The 16,941-nt window shown below is 27.4% G+C and overlaps 1 long non-coding RNA gene across 1 annotated transcript; it reads right to left on the bottom strand.

Moving 5' to 3' along the window:
• Positions 1-14,637: 14,637 nt before the first annotated feature.
• On the bottom strand, positions 14,638-16,628 carry LOC113559080. The gene is made up of 5 exons (XR_003405832.1): positions 16,300-16,628; positions 16,082-16,234; positions 15,206-15,422; positions 14,948-15,114; positions 14,638-14,813 (listed from the first exon to the last, which is right to left on the bottom strand). It is a non-coding gene; the product is annotated as an uncharacterized LOC113559080 (long non-coding RNA).
• Between the last annotated feature and the right edge of the window lie 313 nt (positions 16,629-16,941).

Genomic DNA, 16,941 nt, shown 5'->3' with positions numbered 1-16,941 from the left:
AATGGCCAAACAGCGTTCCGAAGACTTCACTAAACAAATCAGTCTCCTCTCTGAAAAAGACGGCTCACTGTGGAAAACAACTAAGAAAATCCTCAAAATCAATATCATTACCAATTAAAAAATCCGACGGCAGTCTCGCAATAAATGACAAAGAAAAAGCAGAAACACACAGACAACATCTTTCCGAAATCTTTACCCCCAATAATTTCACCATTCCTTCTATAGAAAACAAAATATATGATTTTCTAGACAGCCCGCTCCCAATGACTCTTCCACCCAAACCTTTCACCCCAAACGGGATAAAATACCTTATACAAAAATTTCCGTTAGGAAAATCACCCGGACATGATTTGATAACAGCCGAAATAGCCCGCAAACTACCAGATAAAGCTATAATACACCTTACTCATATCTTCAACGCTATCCTCCGAATCCATCACTTCCCAATCCAATGGAAACTTGCCACAATTATTCTTTTCCCTAAACCAAACAAACTAATAGATAACCCTTCTTCATACAGACCTATAAGCTTGTTACCCTTCTTCTCAAAACTTTTTGAAAAACTAATACTGACCAGAATCTACCCAATCATCAAGGAAAAGAAACTAATTCCTGACACACAATTTGGGTTTAGAGAACATCATTCAACTATCCACCAAATACACCGTCTGGCTGATACTATTGCCTGTTCCCTAGAAAAGAAACTATACACTTCAGCTGTATTTCTGGACATCTCACAAGCCTTCGACAAAGTCTGGCACCCTGGTCTTCTTTTCAAATTAAAATCCTTCCTACCCCCGTCATATTATCTATTCTTTAAATCATACTTAAGTGAGCGACACTTCATTGTGAGATCAGGAACAGATCACTCCAGTATCTCTCCAATATTAGCCGGCGTTCCTCAAGGCGCAGTAGCATCTCCAACACTATTTAACTTATACTCGGCAGATCAACCCACCAATCCGAATACTCAAATTGCCGAATATGCCGACGAAAAAGATATATTCTCCTATCACACCGACCCGGGTTTAGTCTCAACCTCTCTCCAAAACCACCTAAATGACCTATCATACTGGTATTCTCACTGGCGTGTCAAAATAAACGAAAGTAAATCTGTACACACTACATTTGCTCTCCGCCACAGCCAACCACCCTCAGTGCAAATAATTAACAAACCTATACCAAACTCCGATATAGCTAAATATCTAGGTCTAATTTTTGATAAATGTCTAACGTGGGCTAAACACATTCATGCAACAAAAATAAAACTAAACAAACGACTCTACGCTCTCAAACCCATCCTTGGTAAATTCTCAAAACTATCCCTCCGAACTAAAATTCACATACATAATCTTCTCCTTAAACAAATATGGTTATATGGTATACAGGTCTGGGGCACTGCCAAAAAATCGAACATTCAAAAAATTCAAGTGTTTCAATCCAAAATCCTCAGACTTATAACTAATTGTCCTCCTTATATCTCTAATCACACCCTTCACACAGATCTCCATATTCCTAAAGTCACTGAAACAGCCAAATTATTTTACTCCAAATTCAGAAACCACCTTCAAAACCACACAAACCCTCATGTTAAAAAGTTACTGTCCATCTCTATCCCTGGGAAATCCCCTAGAAGACTCAAGTGACAGTGGCCTCGAGATCTTATAAATTAAAAAAAAATCTAATAATAAAATCATAAATAAATTGTAAATTCACGCCGAAGTGCCTTCGCTGGTTGATTCTTCCCTCAAGATATTCAAGCTCATAAACTAAATTAAATATAACCATCACTTATGCTTATTGTACTTTTTTTTTTTTGTACAGATTGTATAATTTTCTAGATTAAAAATAAAAATAAAAAAAAAAAATATTATTTTCTATAGACAAACATATTTTTAAAATATTTAGAATAATATATTGAGGTATTCTCATACGGGTATACCTCGAATGTATTCATATCATTCTACGGTACCTACTACCTATACATAATATATTTTCCATCAAGCTGACAGGGTACGCAACGGTCTCCGGTACAAAGTCTACTAGTCATTAGACCGCGTAAAACATAATTTTGTATTCCCTTTTACGTCGTCAACACCTGACATAGTGACATTTGACAACTAGCTACTGTGTACTGTTGTTTATCATCAATAAAATTAGATCGTAGGTACAAATAGTGAAATTCGTATTGTTCTCTGACCGGCTCACCGTGGACTTACCGAGCACCTATCTCCGTAGCCGTGTCAAAGATTAGATATTTAAATATTTGTCATGAAATATTGTATTATATCAGATACTTTGAAATTTTATCTTTAACCTTAATACAATTACTTACTTATGTGATTACAATATTCTTTTGGATTCATTAGAGTATCTGTAAGGTAATATAAAATAAGGATGGTTTTTTTGTTGGGTTACCAACATACAAATTGTAAACAAAACATGTTATAATTTTACGAACACCTTTAAATAATGCAATTACTGGGATGAATATAAGCATTGTTAATGTAAATAATTATAAAAAACAATTAAAATATGAATACATACAATTGTAATCACGATCTTTTTCTTTCATTACACTGAAAAATTCATATGCAATACCTAAAAAGTAAAAAATATTATAAAATATTAATTAGAACTGACTAATTAGTTTAATATATAATTTGTAGTTTGTACTATCAAAATTCTAAAATGATTTTATCAAATCGATACTTATATCATAGTTACATTTAATCAGATAGTTGTGGTTCAGGGAAGAAGTATAGATATAGACATTTTATAAAAAATTTAAAAAAAAACCTTACAGTTATTTAGCTTTTGTTCAATTATCGAAGAAATTATATTGAAAACACTCTAAACATCATGAGGAATTACGTTAACATATTAAACGTATGATTACATTTTCTAACGCTTATTGGTGTACAAAATCATTCATAATATACATTATAACTTACATTAATTTTATTTTATTATATTTACCTTATTAGGTACTAGTTTATAAAAAATATCTTTCCTAATCATCCCATTTTTATTCTACTACATTATCCCGGGAACTTGGAGATAATCTACATTTATAGTCACCACAATCATACGAAAATGAAATATATATGTTGGCACATATGTTTATTTGGCAGTGGCGATATACGGTTTGGCGTTGGTCACGATGAAAAATCAAAAATATATAATTGTTAAATTAACATATAATAAATGTAAACACTTACTTGATGATATTTTTGAATCCCATGAATTTCTTTTGTTCATAAATTTTCTATAGTCATCAAGATCTTCTGTAATAGTCAATTTTTAAATTATAATCATCCGCACCACGGAGTATCGCATAATTCATGAAATAGAAATATTTTTTAATAATGTATGGATTAGTATAGACGTTGATACGGTGACTATATCATGTGAAACTTTTTGTACATTTATAATTTAATGGATTCTGCACTTTACTTGTCTGTGATAATTTGAAATAGACTTACAATAATTATTTTGTAAATAAAATATGAACATTTTTAAATTGCATTTTTATATTTAATATTTATTAATAAAGTACATGATGACTTTTAATTAAGAGTTTAATATTTTCATATTCTTTCATTCAGTGTGTAAATTATTATTAAGAGACAAAAAAAAAGGTCACCAAGTGCAAAAATTTGTTGAATCATAACATCAATTTATTAGATTATTATCACTAAAAAACTCACCAAATTGCAAAACACAACAGTAGTTTATAAATCCTAATCTATCTATAAAAATGATAATATATTATATGTTATTTTATACTTCAGTTGAACATTGATTTGTTTGTCTAAAGCGTAAATTGAATACTAATTTATGAATTTTATTCTACCATTATAAAATTGTTTATATCAGTACTACTCAATTTTAACTAATAATTCGTAATTTTAAAAAAATAGATTCATAAACTATATAATAACTACTCCCGTGAATATCCAGCCAAATCTAAAACCTCTATTGGTTAAATGCCAGCATTATAAAAATAGTTTTGATAAACTTAAATATAATTGAAAAAAATTAAGGTATAAAAATTTTAATTGTTTAAATTAGATAATATTAATCTTCAAATGATTATTGTTTAAATGTGTTTTTAGAGAAAAAAAGGTTGTTAAATAGAAGAAGCAAGTTACTAGTAAAGTAGGTAGTTGAATTTTGTTACATGATTAACATTGAAATTATTCTCTTGATATCATAAAGCTAATGGATCCAATTACATCTAAGCAACTTCTTGTTGTTATTATTTTGTATTATATTATTATCTGTTAAATATTATGTATGTAATAGTGTATTATTATTAATTATTAATGTCATATAAATGTCAACGGTCTGTCCCGTTTACTATTATAATAAATAAATAAAGGTATACCCGGTACATAAAATGCAAAAATAATAATGTTCAGGGCCGGACTGACTCATTGCAGAGTTATGGAGTAAATTCGGTGGGATACGACAATGATGAGCTAGTACAAGTTATGAAGTATGACTGAAAAAAAATATATCAAGAGTAAAAGTTGAAGAAGTGAAGACTAAATGTATGACTTCCATTGACCATAGTAGATAGTTGTAGGTTATTGATATTAAATATAGAATATATGGTATGAGTACCCGTTGGGCCGAAAATGACGTAATGTAAATATTGTATAAAAAAATGTAAAATATATTATATACTAATACGATATGACTTACCAATGCAGTCTAAAATAATTATAAATTAAAAAAAAATTAATGTCATTAAAAATACTTATAAATAAAAACTGTTCATATGTATTTTCCTTAGATAATAATACACAATGGATAGAGCTTTGGCTAAATATTTGAAGTTAACATAACTAAGGGGGAATTGTGGCATTTTATTTCATCGGTATTTATATAATCGGTAGATATAATATTAAATAAAATTTCAATAAATAGCTCAAAAAGAGTTAAAAGATTAGAAAATGAAACCTCATATTATAGGCAATAATAATATGATTATTATTTAGTAAACTACCATTCATTTATCTGAAATCTAAAAAAGACACTCACGGGATTTTTGAAAATGTATTTGCCTAATACTTATGCCAGTTTATAGAAATATCTAATTACAGCAGAATTTTAGACTAACTAGCAAAATAAAAGGAGAAAACTAGATTTGTTAATTGAATTATTATTTATTTTATTTATACATTCAATGATGCAACAATTTATATACAGAAGTTTTGACTTTATGGAGTATTGAAGTGGATAATCTTCTATATTGTGTTTAATGTGAATTTTGACTCAATTCAAATTATATTCATTGTTTTTCATTTTTTCCTATATTTTACTACCAAAGTAAAAAGTTTTGAGAGAGCAAGGAATTTTTCAATTTTCCCTTCCTAACCTATATTGTATATTGTACATTTATCGTATTTTATTGTATGTTAAACCGTTGCCTGTACTTATTACCTTTTATGTTGATTAACCAAGATAATATATAACGGGACAATATTTTATGAACAAGTGAAAAAATTGCACAGTTAGATTGTGCATTACAACTATTGTGCATTAAAATAAAATGTACTTTAATTTAAGCGTAGTATACAATTGTTTGGTGAAAACGTGGTCATTTTGATAATGGATATTGGTTAAGTTTGATTAGGAAAGGCCCACTTTTGATAGAAACGGGTATCGCCCCTTCTAATTAAGTGATAACCTTTAGATACAACTCTTAATTGTATACAATTTGATGCCTGTACAATAGAAGGGTTCAAAGTTCATTATCTAGGTATTAAAAAACGGTCTAAGACACTGTGTGCGTGGTATACTGTATATAATAATATGTAATAACATTTATATGAAAGGTTAATTTATTTATAATAAGAATCAATAAAGACATTTGAAAGTTTATATTTATTTAAGAGCAATAAAAAAATGATTATTTTAATTTAATGAGTTTTAATTAAAAGAACCGTGTTCGTAGAATCTCGTAAATATTTTGAATGCATACAATCTAGGTTTAAAATCAATATTTTTCATATCACATTAAAATATCATAAATCATAATTGATCATAATATGCTCAAAACTGACAATAAAATTATTCCTAATTTTTTTAGTTATAATTTACTATTTTACTTTTTATTTCATCCAACAAGTTTACTGCAGAAGCTTTAGTAGTTGATGAGTCTAATTGTTGAATTGGTGAACCTGGAATAACATTAATATTTGGTTCATAAACCAATTAGTTTTGTATAGTGCAACTGTCAACATTTTGAACCAATTAAACGTATAAGATCGCCTAAAAATATATATCCTCGTAAAAAAAAATTAAATTAACTAAAACTTTTATTTCTTTTTATCGCTGTTCCCTAATTGTTCCATCGCGGACGATTATAGTATTATGGACACTGAAAATAACGTTTAAGATTATCACTCAATCCCTACTGACTTTATCAAAGAAGAAATAGAATCAAATCTGGTAAAAAATGTCATTAACATACTAAAAACACTTGCCTATTTACTTTTGCAGATGATGAAGGTATAATTTCTTCCAACTTAGATATAAACATAAAGACGTAAAACCTCCAAGACCACTTACTAAACCTTCAGAATTGGTTTAAAATAGGAGGTATAAAAATAAATAAGAACAAATTTACACACATCACCTTTACTCTCCGCCCAAAAAAATCTAACCCAGGCAACACACATAAAAACCAAAAGTAAATTCTTAAACCTCAAACTACACAAATTTAGGCAACTCCTTAGATCAAACATCTCATTCAAAAACAAACTACTCATATATAAACAAATTATTCGCCCTACCATGACCTAACTATAGGGCGCTGCCAAAATATCAAATTTGAATACTTTTCAATCATTTCAATCAATAAATTTAAGGATTATAACAAAACCTCCATGATATATTACCAAACAGACCTTACACAACGACCTTAACATCTGCACGCATTACACACTACCAATTCTTGTCAGCATCTACTCTCCAAACTTTCACACACACACACACACACACTCAAAGTCACCTTAACCCATCAATATCTAATTTGTCTTCTATCATTATTCCCGAAAATCAGCTCGTCGTTTCAAATGAAATTTGTCCAGTTATTTAATCATTTAGCCATTCAAAAAAAAATACATATTTTTTTTCGTAGTGTCAACGGATGCCTACTTCTATCATGTTATGTCGCTTCATTACCAGATTTTGCTTTTTGTATCATATTGAATACGGATTTTCTATTTTTTTAATAGAAAGAAATTCCAATTTCTATAATAGAAATAGCTTAAAAATGAACTATGAAAAAATTGATTTAAATTTGATTATTATAATTCATGCAAAAATATTTTGTAGAAATTTGAATCATAAAAAATTTAAAAAATATTGTTACGTATTTTTGGTATTTATATTTGCAATATTAACAACTTAAAAAGAACCTTATACCCATTCAACTTTCAAGGATTATTTTAATGATTAAATTATTTCAAAATAGAATTATCATTTAGCAAAAAAATATTTTATAATTTTAAAATTTTATAAATATTTTGGCTTATTAATACCTATGTAATATTTGTATATGAATAACTTAAAATCATTTCTGTTTTGTGTTATATTTTCAGCAAAATCACAAAACTTGAAAAATAATATTTATAATTTACTAATATATCTTTAAAATATAAACCATCACTTTTTATTATGTTATTTGTGTTGTTTTTTACTTATAGAAATTTTATATTTTAACAAATGTATAAATAAAATGATTTTTGTTACCTTCATTTTCAAATTCACTGTAGCTTATAGTAGGTGTCAGTGGCGGTTTTGGGGGTGAGGCAAGTGAGGCAGCACCTCACCTAAAATTTTGTGGTAAATAATACACAAAATGTGAACTTTTTGGTTCACTAATAGCCCATATTTCGCTAATAATTTTTAACGTATTTATGATTTTATTTGAGAAAAAATGCTTCTTCGTTTCACTTTTATTTGAATTATTATTTATTATTTTATTGTACTTATCATTCCGTGAATACCTATTATCAAAAATATCGATAAACCGATAAGAAATGAACGAAATAATTAGTATGCAAACGTTCGTTTAACGCCGGTATTTCAGCGTATTTCCAATGACGTCAGAGATGCACCGTTTTACGTCGCCTCTGATTTTGTACTTGTGTACACAAATTACACACACATGCGAATGCACGCGACTGGTTAATTATATAAGAAGAATTACGCATGTGCAATAATCATAGTAAGGCACGTTTTGTCATCGCCTCTGCGTACTGAAAATAGATTTACTATTTTACTAAATAGCCTAATATAATAGCCCGATTCACACTGTTACGGCACGGCACGGACCGTCACAGCACGTAACGGCACGACAAATCGTCCACATATTCACACTTTACAGGCATCGTCCGTCACCCACTGTCAAATGATGTACTCACTAACGTAAAAACTTCAATTTCAGTTGTTAGTTACACACGGCTAGTCTGTAAAGTGCAGTGTTCTATACTGTTCAGTAAAAAAATTATAATATGTTTCGTCATTTTTCAACAACAGATTTGGCTATTATAGCAATTTTATTAGACAAAGAAGAAAACAGTAGGAAGAATGTTCAATAAAAGTTTGAACAAAAAAGAAAAATTTGGGTGCATGATATTTAAAAAAAAAAGAAAAACTGAAGGTGAATTTGCAACCCTATGTCGCCAACTCGAGGATCACGAGGACAAGTTTTTTAAGTATTTCTGAATGTCCATGTTTCAGTTTAATACACTTTACATGAAAATAAAAAATGAAATTTCAAAACAAAATACACAATTTAGAGAATCAATACCAGCTAAAGAAAAATTAGGTGTATGATTGAGGTAAGTGATATTATTATTTTAAGTATAAATCATTATTTAATTTTTATTTAAGTCTATGTCCGGTGTCTGCTGTTATCGAGTTTATTTATAAATATAAATTATCACTTTTATAATATAATGATATTTGAATATTTCTTAATATCAATTTTATATTTTAATAATTATACATAGATAAATACGTAAAGTTATTTTTGTTACCTTCTTTGTGGGAATCACAATAGCTTACAATATTTATCGCTATTAATGTTATTACAATTTTAGAAGAAATCATTATTATTGTTTAGATTATTATAAAGAACAAGAATATACTTTATTGTTGAAAGATGATATGATTATTTTCTGAAAAATTACGGCTATTTATTAACTATTAAGTACACATTTGAACCTTATGTTGTATTAAGCTTTAAAATATACTTAACAGCAAACAACACTAAATTAAGCCAACACATTTCCACAAACATTTTTACATATTCCTTACACATTTAATATAAATAAAAACGATTTTTAACAGCATTAAAGAGAAATCCAAAAAATGAGGTCATGTTTTTTGCTATATCGATGACTGTTGTATTAATCTTTAAATTATTTATAGATTAACTTAATTAGCGATACGAAATACTACTACGTAAAAACTATATTAAGAAAGCAATTATATTATAATTAAACAAACATACGATTGTATAACTAAGTTAAGGTAACATCATAAAAATAATATATTTGTCCAAAACTAGGTTAAGATAACATTGACGTAATGGTAATATAATAATAAAAAGTAAAATTTTACCTATAGTCAGTAAGTAGGATTTAACAAATAAAGCTGACTAGATTAAAATTGAATTCATGTAAAAAACGTTATAGTAAGCAGAGATGATAATCCAGTAACACCGACACGGTTATTACTGAACGCAGTCTTTTAATGAAATGTTAATATTTATATTTGTTTGTTATTTTTGTGTAAGTCTGAATTCATCGGCATACACAACACATAAATAAAATATAAATAATATATGTAGGTACTAAATTAACGTCCGTCTTGTAAGTCATATGTAAATAAGATACACATATTATGAATTATATTCGATTTTAAAATCATACATATCAACGAACACAACTGACCTTATTTCTATCATTAATACTCAATATATTGTTATGATAAAGTCGTTTAAGTCAATTTTTTGACAATCTGAATTATTTACAGTTTTCAACTAAATAACATACGTAAAAATCCATTTCATCATTATTTAAAATTGATTTATCAATCAAAAAAATATTACAATACAAAGACTCAATAGTATACCATCAACAACAGCTAACAATATCTAAAAATTGGAATACAACTGGCTACAGAAAACACATTTAATAATGCATTGTTCTTAAATGTTTCTATTAGCTTTATCACTGCATTGTGTATAATATATAAAAGGAATTTCAAAATTTGATATTAATATAATGGAATTGTTTTTTTCATTATACACATGAGTCCATTTTAATCATAAGCCTATGTTAAAATTATTAAGTTTGAGGTAGATTTATGATATGTTTGATATGAAAACCAAAATAAAAATAATAAAATGTAAATACGCATTGTTTTACGACACCTAGCAAAAGACAACTTTTATAATACATTATTATATCTAGAATAGACCGTTTTTCTCGAATCGTTCAGACAATACGTCGATACCGTACACGTTCCTTAGTGGCTATTTAATTGCAGATAAAACGCATAAAACTAATCGTATAGTTGTCAACTACGTATTCTTTTACTTGTCAATGCATTTTTATAACTTCATTATCTACTAGTGTATATATTTTAATATTTGTATAAATTGACAACCGAATTTAAAAATATGCAACAAAATAAAAGAACATAGAAGATAACTAATTTCTTTAACTCGACACAAAAAAAAATTTAAATAGAAACTAACGACGTCGTGGATGACAGACAGCAGCAGTCACAGTCTCACTTACAGAGTCCTATACGCACTTAAATTGTTACATTTTAATTAAATATTAAACATAATATTCTAAAATGTATGATTTCGGTGTTATAGTTGAAGGGTAATCGGAAAAAAGAGTCCCGTATCAACTAAATACATTATTTGTTAATTTATTATGATTTACATAATTAAATATAATCATTACAACATTTATCTATGTAAAATTTCATTGACATATCTAAAAGTATAACTGCTATCAGCATTTAACATTGTCATTTGTACCTACATAATTTAAAAAATGTTAAAGGGAAAAAATTTAAATAATTTATTTAACATTTTTTTAAATACACATATAATATACATACACGACAAATTACAATAATTTTAAATTTTTACCATTAAATATTTTTTAAAATATGTATGTATAAATGACAAATAACAACTATTGACAATGTTAAGTACAGATTTCAGCTATACTAATAAATATGTTAAAAAGGTTACATAGATAAATGTAATGGTTATATTTAATTATTACACCATTTAAGAGCAATATTGATGTATATTAAATATTATTTATGAAAGGAATATTAATGTGTATAAATAAAATAAATTAAATTGTGTAAAAATATTCTTAAAAATCAATTACAACAATACAACTGTCTACAGAATCCATAAAGCATATTTAACAATGCAATGATCTCAAATTGTTCTAGTAGAATTATAACTGTATGGTACACCGATACAAAAATTTCATAATAATACAATTGATAGGAGAGTGGTTACCTTCATCATTCGATTTTGTAAGAACGTTGATTTAATAAAAAAAAGAAATAAAAAACAATAACCATATTGAACTATAACAGTGTATCTATATTTCATACTAATTCCGTGCACTCAACTTAATGAACAGTGCAGACGGATTAGACTATTAAAAAATATAAAATAATTAATAGGTCTCTGTTGTCGACACTCGCCGACAACGTACACAAGGAAATATAATAATAATAAATTGTATTGTAAAAAATGTCGTCGTGGTCTGCACAACGCATGGCGATAACACAAAATATACAACATAATAATAATAATAATAATAATATTCAGAATCACCACGGTCCAGTTAATTCTGACATTTTGTTCGTCTCGAACAAAGTTTGTAGTAATTGTGACAATATTCAATAAAACATAATACAAGTATAGTAATTTGATGTAAAATAATAAAACAATCAAATAAAAATAATAAGTAAACAATATATAGGTAATACAATCAGTATGATACAAAATAATAATAATAAGAATTACCACACAATAAATTTTTTTTTTCATAATGTACGTAGATACAAATCTACATTATAGTTTATTAAGCCTCTGCTATGAATCACCAAATTTAACGTAAATATAAACATATAATATTTAACTTAAGAGTTTTATAATGGAATTATTGTTTATTTCAGTGACGTGGCGAACTACTATTTGACCCAAGACGAAATACACAATACCAACCCATATACAATTAATATTAACACTTAAATTTAAATGCCATGGATGGTATTTAATTTATTTCACGCCTATACTTTACCTAGGTACCTATAACTATAGGCTATATAGTATATACCTACCCACCCACCCACCAACCCACCTAAATTAAACCCAACAGGGGCCAAGGCCCCTGGAAAACCCCCTCATCACGCCACTGTCAGTGGCGTGGCGAACTACTATTTGCCCCGAGACGAAATACACAATACCAACCCATATATAATTAATATTAACAACACTTAAATTTAAATGCCATGGATGGTATTTAATTAATTTCACGCCTATACTTTACCTAGATACCTATAACTATAGGCTATATAGTATATACCTACCCACCCACCCACCAACCCAACCAAATTAAACCCAATAGGGCCCGAGGACCCTGGAAAACCCCCTCACCACGCCACTGGCTCACTGTCTTATCGATACAACTGCTTAGCCAAAGTGTGGTTTTCCTGCAAATTACCCACTTTGTTGTTTTCAGTTGATCAGCCCTAAGTTGTTATGATAATATCTTAAGTTAAATTTAGAAGTTATATCAGTATGTAAATGTTTTTTATTAATTTATTGTGTAGTATAGTATGATTAATCATTTTGCTTAAGTTATACCTATATAAATATTTAATCAATAGTAGTTAATTTTAAATAATAAGTTCGGCTTTTAGCTTTTAATGCATATTATTTTAAAATTAGATTTTAAATGGTCTCTTACAGTGATTCTAAAACAGAACCATTGATGTTTGCTACTCTAGGAGTTTATAAAATTATCAGTTTCTCTTGTATTTTGACGGCAGAGGGGGAGTGTTGTAAAAAAACGTTTTAATATTAATCACTTATTTTTTGTAAATATTTTATTGTTTTTAAAGGAGCATGGGACAATATCATAATAGGTAAGATAAAAAATTTAAATAAATATAATTCAATCTATTACTTGAATTCTGTGGCTTATTTTTATAAAACACCATTAATTCAAGTCGGGAGAGTGGCACATAATTGGCAAATTTAATTGAGTAGCACAATTTCTAAAAATTGGATTACAACTGGTTACAGAAAGCACATTTAATAATGCATTGTTCTTAAATGTTTCTAGTAGCTTTATCTCTGTATTTTATGTAAGGAGAATTTCAAAATTTGATATTAATATAATAGAATTGTTTTTTCATTATACACATGAATCTATTTTAATCATAAGCCTATGTTAAAATTATTAGATTTGAAGTAGATTTATATGTTTCATAAATATTATTTTACTCAAACTCTAAGCAAAATTATCGTAAATAATATGAATTATTGATCTCAAAAACGATACTTCTGCTCACCCAAAGTGTGGTTATTCTGCATATTACCCATTTTGTTGTTTTTGGTTGATCAACCCTTAGTTGTTATGATATTATCTTAAGTTAAATTTAGAATCTAAATAAGTGTGTAAATATTTTAGAATTACGTATCGTGTAGTATAGTATGCTTAAATTATACATAAATAAAATTTTAATCAATAGTGGTTAATTTTACATTTTAACATTATTTTAAAAATGAACCAGGTGACATTGATATATATATATCCTATCAATTAGAAATAAATATTATTAATAGTTACAGACACTAATACAGCTTTCGCCAAAAAAAAAAAAAATATGTGATTCATAAGTTATTGCTTAAATTAAAACATTACATTACTTAATTTATTATATGATTAATATTACTTAAACTTAATATATTTAAGGAATCTATAGTATATTACTATTTTATAACTATTTATAATATTTACTTACATAATATTATTGGTCCCTCTATTTCCTATCAATTAGAAATAAATATGTTTAATACAAATTATGTATTATTCACTACTACAGCTTACGCTAAAAAAAATGTGGTTCTTAAGTTATTGTTTAAATTAAAACATTATGTTACTTAATTTATTTTATGATTACTTAAAAATTAGGAATCTATTGTATATTATGCTAGTAGATTATTATTTTAATATTATTTACTTACATAATATTATAAGCCCCTACATTTCCTATCATTTAGAAATAAATATGTTTAATACAGCTTATGTATTTATTTTAAGTTAATTATTTTTAATATAAATATAAATATTAATAATATTAAAAAAAAAAAATGTATTAGTCAACCTCAACAGTTAATTTATAATCTATTCTTTGTTGTATAAAATTAGCAAATTAAATAATCATTTATATATTTATTTATGTTTTTAATTGAGGTTAATAATTTAATATCTAATTATTAATAAAAATGTATATTTTAATAAATTCTTATTAAATTAGAAGTGAGTACCTCGGTTTTCTTTGACATTGTAGATTTTAAAATATAATTTTAGGGTATTAATAAATTAAATACAAGATACCAATTCAATTTCTGTAGTATTCTTGATGCGGCGCTTAAGGTGTACTTTGTCCAGTCTCTTTGGGAGGATCATGTTTGCTTTTGCACCATTATGTTTAAGTCAAATATCCTTGGTCTAAAAACAATAATATAAAACAGTTTAACATTTTTTTTTTTATTATTACATCTAATTTGTACACTATGATAACCATTCTGTCATTGTGATTAATAATTAAGATCTGATTTTTTTAAATACAAAACCATATTAACCTGAATGCTAGTAACTTCTGTAAGCATGTATCTAATGGTCCTGGTGAAATAGATCTTCTATCAGAACTATTGGACATTTTTCAATGAGTTCTTGACAAAAGTTTATTACATTTTCAGTTGAAGTGATTTGACTTTGACATTATTGCATGACTTCGTATTTTTCATTACTGCAAATATTATAATTATATATATCTACTTATATATAATTGTATATAATTAAATAAAAAAAAAAAAATTAAACAAAATTAATTTCTTTACACATAGAAATCAGATGCTGCAATATTGATTCTTATTACAACTTTTCCATTGTATCCAGCCATTTCAATAGCTGTAATCATTAAGCACAAATTTTCTTTGATTGACTTATTAACAATGAAAGCACCGTTTTCAGCAATATATATAGTGTGCAGTCCAAAACTTTTATTGATTATATGCTTAGGTCTATATTTAAAAGCTTCTTCGAAAAAACTTGCTCCTATTTATAAACATTTTTTAAATTAAATTAAATACAAAAACTCAAAGTTGAATATTGTTTTGTTTATTGTATTTAAAAAAAGTTTACATTTTTAACTAACAAAGAAAATAAATGGATATAGTACAATTTTTTTCCAAACTATACATGGGAATTCAGCTAATATTTAATATTTTATTTCATTACCCATAGGCATAATTATAAATTATTGTATAGCTGAACCTTTTTTTGTAAGATCACTATTAATAACTGTAAACACTGGTGCGAGATTTATAATTTCTTTGATTCCAGCTAATTTAGCTCTGTAGCTAAAATAAAAATTATAATATGATAGTTTAATGACAATTAAGAATTGTTCTTAATAGTAAAATAATTTAAATAATTATATTTTAAATCCCGAGAGAAGCGGTGATATATTTATTTTTATTTTTTTGTTTTTTGACTATTTGTACGAGAAATAATGAATTAATAAGTACTAAACCCTATTAATAATAAGTACCTACTTCCTACTTTATTATTATGAAATTACAGATAAAAAGCAATATTTAATGATTGTGAATAATATACAATTTTTTTTATTATTATTTAATTAAGTTAAATTAGCCAAATTATTATGAAGATCTAAACCTAACCTATGTCAGTTTAATAATTAAATAAGCTACCTGTTCTATAAGAGCGGGTCCATCCAATTTCGTTACAGATATTGTGAACAGTCTTTGTTACTCACTTTCCGTCATGTTGAATACCTTTATTATCCCGCACTTCTATGGTACTGTTGTACGGACAATTAATCCGTCGTTAAGGATTAACAAAACCTAGGTAATTATTAAGTATACTTAATCCGATAACAGAACTATAAAAAATCAAAATAAATACTTACCTCGATTGCCGGAATTTGGATATTGTCCACAACTCAAATAATTCCCTGAGCTACAATTTTTTATAAGACGTATTGTTTTGTTGTTCGTTAACGTTGATTTTAAAATGTTGGAAATCTTATTATGTAGCACGGACTAGATATACGAATATTATAGTATATCTTAGTCCGCGCTATGCATAGGCCTTACACAAAGTGACGCGTCATTCGGTGTGGAATGTGGTTATGGGTGGGCGGTGCGGTGCTGTCTCTCCTAGGTGTGTGGTAGTGCGCAGTATATCACGTCGAGGTAACTACTTTTCACTAATGTAGAAGTGTATCGATAGGCTAAATAAAAGAACACCAACTCGAGTAGGTTATTGACGAGTATATTAAAAAAATTTAACTAAGACGAACAAAACAAAGGTTTTAAAATAATAAAAACGAAATATGTCATCGGTTCGAAATGCGGACGACGCGTCAGACGACTACAACGGGAATGGGCAATGGCGGCTGACAGCAAGTCGGAGGGGCCGCGGAGAGTCGGCACCGACGGCCGACTTGAATGTTGTTACGGGCATAAAGCTATAAACTAGTTTTGTTATAATGGTAACACTGTTTTTCACAATTTATAGCCAAGGTATCTCTCTTTCTCAATGTTGGCTG

This window comes from Rhopalosiphum maidis, chromosome 3, assembly GCF_003676215.2.
Source record: "Rhopalosiphum maidis isolate BTI-1 chromosome 3, ASM367621v3, whole genome shotgun sequence".
NCBI classification, from domain to species: domain Eukaryota; kingdom Metazoa; phylum Arthropoda; class Insecta; order Hemiptera; family Aphididae; genus Rhopalosiphum; species Rhopalosiphum maidis.
Note: the sequence above shows the minus strand (reverse complement) of the source record. Positions and strands in the feature narration are given on the sequence as shown.